Source organism: Eptatretus burgeri, chromosome 7, assembly GCF_056783735.1.
Source record: "Eptatretus burgeri isolate ZD-2024b chromosome 7, Ebu_testis_v1, whole genome shotgun sequence".
NCBI lineage: Eukaryota > Metazoa > Chordata > Myxini > Myxiniformes > Myxinidae > Eptatretus > Eptatretus burgeri.
The window spans coordinates 105,568,061-105,581,103 of NC_140967.1; the positions used below are offsets into that span (position 1 = coordinate 105,568,061).

At 48.9% G+C, this 13,043-nt stretch overlaps 1 protein-coding gene across 10 annotated transcripts in view; it reads left to right on the forward strand.

Annotated features, from left to right (window-relative positions):
• Positions 1 to 13,043, forward strand: part of LOC147024034 (protein phosphatase 1 regulatory subunit 16A-like) — a 67,192-nt gene that overhangs the window by 43,011 nt on the left and 11,138 nt on the right. The window lies entirely within an intron of this gene.

A 13,043-nucleotide genomic window follows, 5' to 3' on the forward strand; every position in this document is an offset into this window, starting at 1 on the left:
CTTACCCGATGAATTAATACCAGGTGGGGTTGACTCATCCTGTCATCCTTCCAAGGTTGGCAAAATGAGTACCAGCTTCCTGGGATGATTGAACCATTCGAGTTGCCTGCGGCGGAGTGGCGACCCGTCCAGGATTGTGCAGAGCACCGACGCTCTGTACAGAGTATGGTTCCAATGGATGGATGTATACCTCATGAGATATCATGTATACGTTCCTGCTCCGTGAAATTCCTCATAATTTTGTCATTTTGATATATAGTGTTTTTGTGTTTTTTTTTTTTTTTAACCATGATCTGATATTCGTACATTGATAGTAATTTTATATCTTTGCATGAGACCATGAAGACGCGGATGGTGTATAATCTGTGCGTTGTTTAAATTGCAACATGGCTGTGGTTTAAGATGTGAATGATTGTTGTATGTAGCTCAAGTACCCACCACCAGGGGTCTCTCGCCCCATTGTCTCAGGAGCTTTCAAACGCTCAACCTGTCTTCGCACCAACATGGTGCAGTTTTTCCATCAGATTTTCGTATTTGTGCTCTGAGGGGATGTTTGTAGAGTAGATTGCCATTTGCCTACTTTTTGTGGGTATGTAAAGGCAGCTGTTTGCAGTTTTATCCCTTATGGTGTCTTTCACAATGCAGTGGAATGTTTTTGAACTGGCGCAATGACCACGCAGACACTACCATGGATTACATAGAGCTTGGATGGCAAGTTTTGTGGTGCAGGTTTAGGGATCATGAATGCAAGTTCATTCAAGCTCATGTAGTTCGTGTTTAAGTTCGTAGGTGGATAGTGAAAAGATGCAAACGCAACACAGGCAGGATGGCCCTGATTGCCTCTTCCTTTCTGAGCTTCCTTGTACAGTATATACGATGGTCATTGCAGGTTGATGTGGACTTTTCATTGAAGAACATGTCAAAAAAAACAAACAAACAGTTAAAAGATGAAATCTGGTGCAGTGATATTGTCTATATTGAGAAAGTTGTACAAAAGTGACAATGATTGTGACTAAAACCAAGATGGCAGCCAACATTGTCTGTCATGTGTGCTGTGAAAGAAGAGAGTATACAAGGGACTTCAACACAGGAGGCCATTTGGTCCATCATGGCTGCATTGCATCAACATCACATTCGTATGTACACAAAAATGTATTCTTACATAAATCATTGTTTGGGGGGGGGCAGTTGATGGGAGGTATGAAACTGGTTTTAGGGTGACTATTAGTGCTGGCCCGATATCGGTATTGATAATCGGAATTTTTCGGTCATCTGTATCGGCCAATTGGAGTCGGTGGGAGTGCCGATTACCGATTACAGGACCGTACTGTATAGAACTCAAAAATGTGGAGCTTTCACCCTTGTTTTGGGCGAATTTCAATAAACAAATTAAAAAAAAAACTGTTGCAAAATAGACGTTTCAAGAAGATGTGCATTAACATTAATATTTCGAAACAGCAGGCAATTGTCATGTGTTGGGTAGAAAAAAAATTTGCCTCTGTAATTGAGAAAACGCATCAATACTGCAAACCGGGTGTTATCAAATTTATTTTGCTTTGAAACTCACAGAGAAACAGTACATAACTTTTCTAAAGCACACCTGATTCATATATAACAAGAAAAAGAGCAATCAGAGATTGCAGACCCTCGCCAGGACTTCTTTTGTGTGGTGTACTGGTGTGTTACGTAATTAATAAGAGACATAACTGGAACTGCCACTTTATAACTGCTGGCAGTGATAACCGGGTACCAAGACGTCTCGCTTTGATCGGACACCTGACCCTGACCCATGACGTTTGTCTTTTGATTATTCATCATTCATGAAGACGTCGTGCAGAGCACGATACTTTCAAAATCCATGCCCCTCTCCAAAGGTTGCCATGGATACATCACATTGTCCATTTCATGAAGATTAAAATTGCCATTGTTAATCAAAGCTCAGGTCAATCGGATGAAAATTTATTATTTTTCAGATTGAAATTGATGATTTTGGAAGTTTGACCTTCAGTTTACCTTTGACCTTTGACCTTTTGACCTCAATAGTTGTTTTCCCAATTCAGTGATGGACGATGCAATTTCTGTTCCATAACTAAGTTAATAGGGTGTAAATTGACGATTTTTCAGTTGAAAATTGATGATTTTAGATGTTTGCCTTTGAGTTGACCTTTGACCTTTAGATCTCAAAAATAGTTGGTTTTCCAATTCAGTCATGCACTATGCAACTGCTGTTTATTTTTCAAGTCAATCAGATGAAAATTGATGATTTTAGAAGTTGACCTTTGAACTTTTGACCTCAAAAATAGTTGGTTTCCCAATTCAGTAATGCACTATGCAAATCCTATTCAACTTTCAAGTCAATCGGATGACAAATGATGATTTTAGAAACTTGACCTCAAGATGACCTTTGACCTTTCACCTCAAAATCAATAGGCTTCTCAGTTGAAACTACCTCTACAACCTGGTAAAGTTTCTTGACGATCAGTTTAGAATTGTGACCTGTAGGCGATTGACAGACAGACAGACAGACAGACGGATAGACAGAATAACAAAATCGACTGACCAATATACTTGAAAAATCTTAGATTTTGCAAGTAACAAACGGACCCAAACGCAATCCCCTCTCCTTCGGCGAGGGTAATAACCAATTGCTTTTGAAACAGCCACGAGGACAAAGAGGAAACGTGATCACTCGTCCGCTGCTGAGGTTAAAAGTTAATACCTACTGTACATCCTTCCTAGCCAGTACGTCTTGACGTCATATGTTCCAGGTGTACCGAGTGCATCAAAGCGTTAGTGTTCACATTTCAAAGGTGGACCAACAGTATTCTGAGAAGCCTCGTGTTGGCTTAGCAGCTAGGGTGGCTGGTTTAGGGTCATAGGGTACTGAATTCAAGCCTTGTTGGCTGCTAAATTAACACCAGGTTGGGTTGACTCAATCTGTCATCCTTCCGAGGTTGGCAAAATGAGTACCACTGTACCGGTGCAGGGGCATAGCATCAGCGGCACAGCTACCTGGCTTCCAATAAATGATAGCTACCTGGCAGTCAAGCTGCCATACTCAAGAACAGAAAAGTATTCTGGAATGCTTGAGTATTCGGGATTGTTCAGCAGTGCTGCTTGTGTAGCATATGATAACAAAATAAAACCGTCTTTCATCTGACAAGGCAGAGAAACTCATCTTTCTCATAACGAATATGAGCTTTGTGGACTTTAAATATGAAAAGTCTGAAACGTGCCATTTTCCTTCTTTTGAAATATGTGAACATGGGGAACAAGGTAACGGTGTTGGTCTCCCGCTGAGCTTGTTAAATCACTGGGTGAGTATAGCCCCACCGGGGTGCTGATACCACCATATAGCCCCACCGGGGTGCTGATACCACCATATAGCTCCACCGGGGAGCTGATACCACCATATAGCCCCACCGGGGTGCTGATACCACCATATAGCCCCACCAGGGTGCTGATACCACCATATAGCCCCACCGGGGTGCTGATACCACCATATAGCCCCACCGGGGTGCTGATACCACCATATAGCCCCACCGGGGTGCTGATACCACCATATAGCCCCACCGGAGTGCTGATACCACCATATAGCCCCACCGGGGTGCTGATACCACCATATAGCCCCACCAGGGTGATGATACCACCATATAGCCCCACCGGGGTGCTGATACCACCATATAGCCCCACCGGGGTGCTGATACCACCATATAGCCCCACCGGGGTGCTGATACCACCATATAGCCCCACCGGGGTGCTGATACCACCATATAGCGCCACCGGAGTGCCGATACCACCATATAGCCCCACCGGGGTGCTGATACCACCATATAGCCCCACAGGGGTGCTGATACCACCATATAGCCCCACCGGGGTGCTGATACCACCATATAGCCCCACAGGGGTGCTGATACCACCATATAGCCCCACCGGGGTGCTGATACCACCATATAGCCCCACCGGAGTGCTGATACCACCATATAGCCCCACCGGGGTGATGATACCACCATATAGCCCCACCGGGGTGCTGATACCACCATATAGCCCCACCGGGGTGCTGATACCACCATATAGCCCCACCGGGGTGCTGATACCACCATATAGCCCCACCGGGGTGCTGATACCACCATATAGCCCCACCGGGGTGCTGATACCACCATATAGCCCCACCGGGTGCTGATACCACCATATAGCCCCACCGGGGTGCTGATACCACCATATAGCCCCACCGGGGTGCTGATACCACCATATAGCCCCCACCGGGGTGCTGATACCACCATATAGCCCCCACCGGGTGCTGATACCACCATATAGCCCCCACCGGGGTGCTGATACCACCATATAGCCCCACCGGGGTGATGATACCACCATATAGCCCCACCGGGGCGCTCATACCACCATATAGCCCCACCGGTGCTGATACCACCATATAGCCCCACCGGGGTGCTGATACCACCATATAGCCCCCACCGGGGTGCTGATACCACCATATAGCCCCACCGGGGTGCTGATACCACCATATAGCCCCACCGGGGTGCTGATACCACCATATAGCCCCACCGGGGTGCTGATACCACCATATAGCCCCACAGGGGTGCTGATACCACCATATAGCCCCACCGGGGTGCTGATACCACCATATAGCCCCACCGGGGTGCTGATACCACCATATAGCCCCACCGGGGTGCTGATACCACCATATAGCCCCACCGGAGTGCTGATACCACCATATAGCCCCACCGGAGTGCTGATACCACCATATAGCCCCACCGGGGTGCTGATACCACCATATAGCCCCACCGGGGTGATGATACCACCATATAGCCCCACCGGGGTGCTGATACCACCATATAGCCCCACCGGGGTGATGATACCACCATATAGCCCCACCGGGGTGCTGATACCACCATATAGCCCCACCGGGGTGCTGATACCACCATATAGCCCCACCGGGGTGCTGATACCACCATATAGCCCCACCGGGGTGCTGATACCACCATATAGCCCCACCGGGGTGCTGATACCACCATATAGCCCCACCGGGGTGCTGATACCACCATATAGCCCCACCGGGGTGCTGATACCACCATATAGCCCCACAGGGGTGCTGATACCACCATATAGCCCCACCGGGGTGCTGATACCACCATATAGCCCCACAGGGGTGCTGATACCACCATATAGCCCCACCGGGGTGCTGATACCACCATATAGCCCCACCGGGGTGCTGATACCACCATATAGCCCCACCGGGGTGCTGATACCACCATATAGCCCCACCGGGGTGATGATACCACCATATAGCCCCACCGGGGTGCTGATACCACCATATAGCCCCACCGGGGTGATGATACCACCATATAGCCCCACCGGGGTGCTGATACCACCATATAGCCCCACCGGGGTGCTGATACCACCATATAGCCCCACCGGGGTGCTGATACCACCATATAGCCCCACCGGGGTGCTGATACCACCATATAGCCCCACCGGGGTGCTGATACCACCATATAGCCCCACCGGGGTGCTGATACCACCATATAGCCCCACCGGGGTGCTGATACCACCATATAGCCCCACCGGGGTGCTGATACCACCATATAGCCCCACCGGGGTGCTGATACCACCATATAGCCCCCACCGGGGTGCTGATACCACCATATAGCCCCACCGGGGTGCTGATACCACCATATAGCCCCACCGGGGTGCTGATACCACCATATAGCCCCACCGGGGTGATGATACCACCATATAGCCCCACCGGGGTGCTGATACCACCATATAGCCCCACCGGGGTGCTGATACCACCATATAGCCCCACCGGGGTGCTGATACCACCATATAGCCCCACCGGGGTGCTGATACCACCATATAGCCCCACCGGGGTGCTGATACCACCATATAGCCCCACCGGGGTGCTGATACCACCATATAGCCCCACAGGGGTGCTGATACCACCATATAGCCCCACCGGGGTGCTGATACCACCATATAGCCCCACCGGGGTGCTGATACCACCATATAGCCCCACCGGGGTGCTGATACCACCATATAGCCCCACCGGGGTGATGATACCACCATATAGCCCCACCGGGGTGCTGATACCACCATATAGCCCCACCGGGGTGCTGATACCACCATATAGCCCCACCGGGGTGCTGATACCACCATATAGCCCCACCGGGGTGCTGATACCACCATATAGCCCCACCGGGGTGCTGATACCACCATATAGCCCCACCGGGGTGCTGATACCACCATATAGCCCCACCGGGGTGCTGATACCACCATATAGCCCCACCGGGGTGCTGATACCACCATATAGCCCCACCGGGGTGCTGATACCACCATATACCCCCACCGGGGTGCTGATACCACCATATAGCCCCACCGGGGTGCTGATACCACCATATAGCCCCACCGGGGTGCTGATACCACCATATAGCCCCACCGGGGTGCTGATACCACCATATAGCCCCACCGGGGTGATGATACCACCATATAGCCCCACCGGGGTGCTGATACCACCATATAGCCCCACCGGTGCTGATACCACCATATAGCCCCACCGGGGTGCTGATACCACCATATAGCCCCACCGGGGTGCTGATACCACCATATAGCCCCACCGGGGTGCTGATACCACCATATAGCCCCACCGGGGTGCTGATACCACCATATAGCCCCACAGGGGTGCTGATACCACCATATAGCCCCACCGGGGTGCTGATACCACCATATAGCCCCACCGGGGTGCTGATACCACCATATAGCCCCACCGGGGTGCTGATACCACCATATAGCCCCACCGGGGTGATGATACCACCATATAGCCCCACCGGGGTGCTGATACCACCATATAGCCCCACCGGGGTGCTGATACCACCATATAGCCCCACCGGGGTGCTGATACCACCATATAGCCCCACCGGGGTGCTGATACCACCATATAGCCCCACCGGGGTGCTGATACCACCATATAGCCCCACCGGGGTGCTGATACCACCATATAGCCCCACCGGGGTGCTGATACCACCATATAGTCCCACCGGGGTGCTGATACCACCATATAGCCCCACCGGGGTGCTGATACCACCATATAGCCCCACCGGGGTGCTGATACCACCATATAGCCCCACCGGGGTGCTGATACCACCATATAGCCCCACCGGGGTGCTGATACCACCATATAGCCCCACAGGGGTGCTGATACCACCATATAGCCCCACCGGGGTGCTGATACCACCATATAGCCTCACCGGGGTGCTGATACCACCATATAGCCCCACCGGGGTGCTGATACCACCATATAGCCCCACAGGGGTGCTGATACCACCATTTACAGCACTAAGTGAATGGCCGATCAATATACTTACTGAATGAACGACTGTTCAAAACAAAATCCCACTTTCTCTACCCACTCTACCCACAAAATCCCATCACTTTCGCTACCTACTTTACCCAGTCGCACCAAGCTGTTCCTGGACTCTGTATCCTTTTCTCCTGACAAGGTGGAGAGCTTGCTTTCAATCCTCTAGTCAGATTCTGCAACCGGTCCAGACGGCATCAGCCCACGTGTCCTCAAAGCCTGCTCTTCTGCTCTTCTGCTCTTCCTCACCCTCTCTCTGTTCTATTCACCCTCTCATTTGCCCAAGGTCATCTGCCATCTGCTTGGAAATCTGCTAACATCACTGCCCTGCATAAAAAAGGTGCAAAAACAGATCCCTGTAACTACAGACCAATCAGCCTTCTCCCAATCATCAGCAAGGTTATGGAATCCATCATCGCTTCAGACATGAAATCCTTCCTCTTTTCCAATGGCTTGATTTCCAATCATCAATTTGGTTTCAGACCAGGTCACTCTACCCTGGATATGCTGCTTCTGCTCTCCCATCAATGGATGGAGGTCCTCAATGCCAGACAGGAAATCCAAGCCGTATCCCTGGACATATCACGTGCTTTTGACACAGTCTGGCACCCTGCCCTACTCACCAAACTCTCTTCCCATGGTATTCAAGGCCATCTCCACTCATGGCTCGCAGACTTCCTCTCCTGTCGCAGTCAACGTGTGGCCCTAAATGGAGTTCTTTCATCCCCTCTTCCTGTGCAGGCTGGAGTTCCTCAAGGTAGCATTCTGGGCCCTGTTCTTTTTCTGGTTTTCATCAATGATCTCTCTGACTCTCTGGAAAATCCTCTATTTCTCTTTGCCGACGACTCCACCCTCTGGCGTACCATCTGTCATCCCTCAGACCGGCAAGCAGCAGCTTCTTCACTCACTGCAGATCTGGATAAAATCACAAACTGGTCCAACACGTGGAACATGTCTTTCAATCCAGACAAATCTCACACTCTCACTATGTCTCTTCGAAAGGACCGTTTACAAAACCCCCCCATCCACTTTCTCAACAATCCTCTGGAAGAAGTCTTTTCTCTCAAGCTTCTGGGTCTCACTATCTGCCATGACCTTTCCTAGGAAAGTCACATTTCCAACCTCGCCTCAAAAGCCAGTCGCCGACTGGGAATCCTCCATTGTGCAAAGTCCTTCCTCGGCTCTCTTGAGCTCCTGACCACTTAAAAGCTTTTGTCCGTAGCCTGATGGAGTACTGCTCTCCCCTCTGGGCTGGTGCTCCTGCCTCCCACCTTTCTCGGCTTCACGCTGTCGAAACCAGGGCATTTAAGATCATCGGCATCTCCCGCAATGAAGCTGAGTCTTTGGGCCTCTCACTCAATCACCGCAGGTTGGTCGGTGGTCTTTCTGTCTTCTACCGACTCCTCTCCAGCCTTGCCCCCCCTGCTCTCTCTGCGATTTGTCCCCACCACATTTCCACAGGGCGCTCAAGGTCCGCCAACAACCCCCTTCTGGTAAAACTACCAAAATCACGAATCACTGCTCACCTTCACCCTTTCATTCCTCTTTTTTTCCCGCCTTTGGAACAAACTTCCTCACTCTATTCTTTCCCATTCTTCCCTCCAGGCTTTCAAAACAGCTGTTCACCACCACCTCTTATCTTCCCCCATCCAAATCCTCGATCTTTTCTACCCCCGATAATCCACCCAAGCCCACTTCCTTCAATTCTCCTGCTTTCCTTCCTGAAAGTCCCTGTAATGTCCATCTTCTCTTCGCCATGTTCCCCGTCCCATCCCCATCCCTCTCCCTTCCACAGTTCACCTAATGTGTCTGTTCCCCACTGTTTTGTCCCTTCCACTCCCGCCCCTCTTCTCTCATGCCCCCTTGCTGTGAGTTGTGTGTTAGCTCCCATACGAGCCTCGACCAAGGTATACAAAAAAAAAAAAACCCTTTTGTAACCTGGGGACTTAATTTTATGTCTATCGATAAATTATCGAATGAATACACTTCCTTCCTCCTCCTCCTCCTCCTCCTCCTTCCTCCTTCCTTCCTTCCATGTAATTGCTGCTTCATCAGGATGACGATTACCACACACAGTGGCTCATCATTCCTTTAAAAATGACAGGATGCTGTGCCATCCAATACACCAATGGATTAGATAAGTGATTGAAATGTATCGATTCACAGCCACTTAATAACGGAAAACACTTCATGTGTGCACAATGACGTCATTCTGTACCACTTTATAATCTGCATCCTTGGTAGCAGTCAGTGTTGATGCACCATTGTCATCAGCCAGTTGAAAGCATGAAAAATGATAAGTGGATGCAAATACACAAAGAAGTAAATGAATAATCGGGCAATTTTTTTATGTTAAAAAAAAAATTATCGTTAAACAGTTAAGCCTATAGGTAAGTTTTCTTATCGGCCCAGTACTAATATGTGTATATATCCATACTAATAAATGTCAATGTGAATGTTTGTGTGTGCGTTTCCTCCATTACTCCAAAACTATAAAACCTTGCAGCCTGAAACTTTGCACGCAAACTAAGAAAACTCCAAGATGGTGCAAGAGTGAAAATTGGGTGTTTGGGTGAATTAAAATCACCCCTTTTGAAGATAATTAACGGCCTCATTTAATTATATCCTTCATCAGGCGAACCTCGGCCACCTCGCCGTCTGGGGTCTTAAGGCGTTTCCTGGGTAACCTCGCTGGAGTCTGAAGCTGCCGCCTTTTTTAGCCTACTCAATGATGCCCTGACTTTGAACAGGCTTCAACGACCTCATTACAAGAAAGTTTTTTTTTTTTTTTTTTTTTAACTTTCCTCACTCGTATCGAATGCCCGTTCATCAGAGTTCCGAATCGCCATTCACATCACTTTTGTAAGTACTTTAGTTTTCAAATTAGGGGTTGGAGCGATTTCATGCATGAAATGATACGATTTTCCACGAGCTACTCTCATGCACTAATTAAAGTATATAATTGAAATATTATTTCGTTTTTGAGAATCGAATGTCGTCCGGACTCAATAAGTGTTGAAATATGTTGTGAAATCTGATAATTTAGGGAAATAACGAGTCTTGTAACTGAGCCAATATACCTATTTACTTTAAGCAAGCAAGGCTATTTTCCCTTCTCCATAGATACACAAGAAAATGTGAAATTTCCAAAGCATTAAACTCATCTTTTTCTGCTGTTTTGAGAATGAAAGTGAGTGAACAACAAATTTAGTAACGTGCAAAAATTAATGAGCTTCATTGAGCTATATCATTCAATGCATTCACTGCAATACCTCACGCCCTGTCCACCAGAGGGACTGCCTATCCATAGCGTCTGCCAGATCTGTGTCGATATTGTCGGAGGTTTCACGAGGGGCTCCACAGGGAATCAAAGCAAATCTGGGAAGAAATGGACGTTAAAAAAAAGTTATAACGTTTGTGTGGACAACCCCGAACCGATGTACCACATGGCACATGCACAGACGAGCAGGCAAGATGGTGGAATTATAGATTCATTTTATTTCATTAACTGCTGCGTGTGCGGTGAAGATGGGCTGTGAAGTGAAAGGGATCCATTATGGGATTCAGCGACAGCCTGGCCAACCGTTCCTTATTGACCATTGAATTGGAGTGCTTAAGGCAATTGCCGAGAGCCCATTGTTGATAGCGGTACCGCACGATGTCAATCTGAGTGAATCGTTAACTCACTGCGGACGCCTTTGCCGCCCCACGTCATTCAGAGTGAGTGGTTCGTGCTCCGTTACTCTGAGCGAGTGGTTCGTGCTCCGTCACCCTGAGTGAGTGGCTCGTGCTCCTCCACCCTGAGCGAGTGGTCCGTGCTCCGCCACCCTGAGTGACTGTTCCGTGCTCCGCCACCCTGAGCGAGTGGTCCGTGCTCCTTCACCCTGAGCGAGTGGTCCGTGCTCCTTCACCCTGAGCGAGTGGTCCGTGCTCCTTCACCCTGAGCGAGTGGTCCGTGCTCCTTCACCCTGAGCGAGTGGTCCGTGCTCCTTCACCCTGAGCGAGTGGTCCGTGCTCCTTCACCCTGAGCGAGTGGTCCGTGCTCCTTCACCCTGAGTGAGTGGTCCGTGCTCCGCCACCCTGAGCGACTGTTCCGTGCTCCGCCTCCCTGAGCGACTGGTCCGTGCTCCGCCACCCTGAGCGACTGGTCCGTGCTCCTTCACCCTGAGCGAGTGGTCCGTGGTCCGTGCTCCTTCACCCTGAGCGACTGGTCCGTGCTCCGCCACCCTGAGCGACTGGTCCGTGCTCCGCCACCCTGAGCGACTGGTCCGTGCTCCGCCACCCTGAGCGACTGGTCCGTGCTCCGCCACCCTGAGCGACTGGTCCGTGCTCCGCCACCCTGAGCGAGTGGTTCGTGCTCCCTCATTCTTCGCGAGTTGTGAAATATCACCCGATTTCTGAGCCGTTTGCCGTATTGACGTGTTTTCTAAATTACCGTGCCAAATATTTTATTTGCCACTCGTCACACACAGCTGTTAATAAAGAATAATGTTTGTGAACATATCCCTGAAACGTTTATATAAATGCAACGTTGTTTTTCAGTGGAAGCTACTCAAGGTTTCTGGGTTGTACACACTAACTACTGTAGTTGGTAATCACATTGACTCCAACACTAATTAACACTCCATCGCATGTCTGCCTTCCCTTCCTCTCACCTCACACTGTCTTCCATTCCCACACCCCTCATCACTCCCCCTCCCTCCTCTCTCCTTTTTCCTCCACCTCTGCACTCTCCCTGCCCTCTCTCCCCCACCCCTCTCTCGCTCTTTCCCCCTCTTTTTCTCCCTCCCCCCTTTAGTATTACTGCCTGCAAAGCGACGGGTGGTATTTGCTGGTGTACAATATATTTAAGATCCTGATGAAGGAGAACAATGAAACAGTTAAAACTGATTGGACGCACTCCGTACCATCTGATGACGCATGCATTTCTCACAGTTATGTTTAATTGTTCCATTGAGTTCAACACGGTCATGAATAGGTGAATGATCTTGAGTATTCTCACTTGCAACCGACTGTTGTCACTCAACCAAGCATTCACTGTGCTGAACAGATTAACCTTGGGAGATTAACCAATGAGATTGACTTGAAATTTGAACACGGTTTGCATATTGGGTCACTGAAGCCTATTGTTTTTGAGGTCAAAAGGTCAAGATCACGAAAATCGTCAATTTTCATCAGATTGACTTGAAATTTTAACAGAATTTACATATGGGGTCACTGAATTGGTTCACCAATCAAAAGCGAGGATATTGTTTTGGAGGTCCAAAGGTCTTGGTCGCAGCGAATGATTTTGCAAGTACTGGTCTATGACTGCTCGTTTGTTTGTCTGTCTGTCTGTCTTTCTCGGCCATAACCTTTTTACCATTTGAGGTTTTGTTATCAAATTTTCAACAAACTTTTATTATGAGAAATATGGAGAAAAGAATGAATATACTTTACATTTTGAGTATTTTTTTTTTAGCTGTTGTTTTTGTCAAGCTTAGTTTGAGTACAAAGTGGATGCAGATGGGATTTGCATTTTGGGATGTTTTCTAGTTATTATTGTGAAGCCTGCAGATGTATAATTTTGAAATTTGTTAACGTGAAGATTGTTTCCATTGAATGTGTGCTGTTGAAACTTATTCCCATTACTGAAAGCTTGGTTTCAAGGTTTGTTTTATTCTCTCTTTCT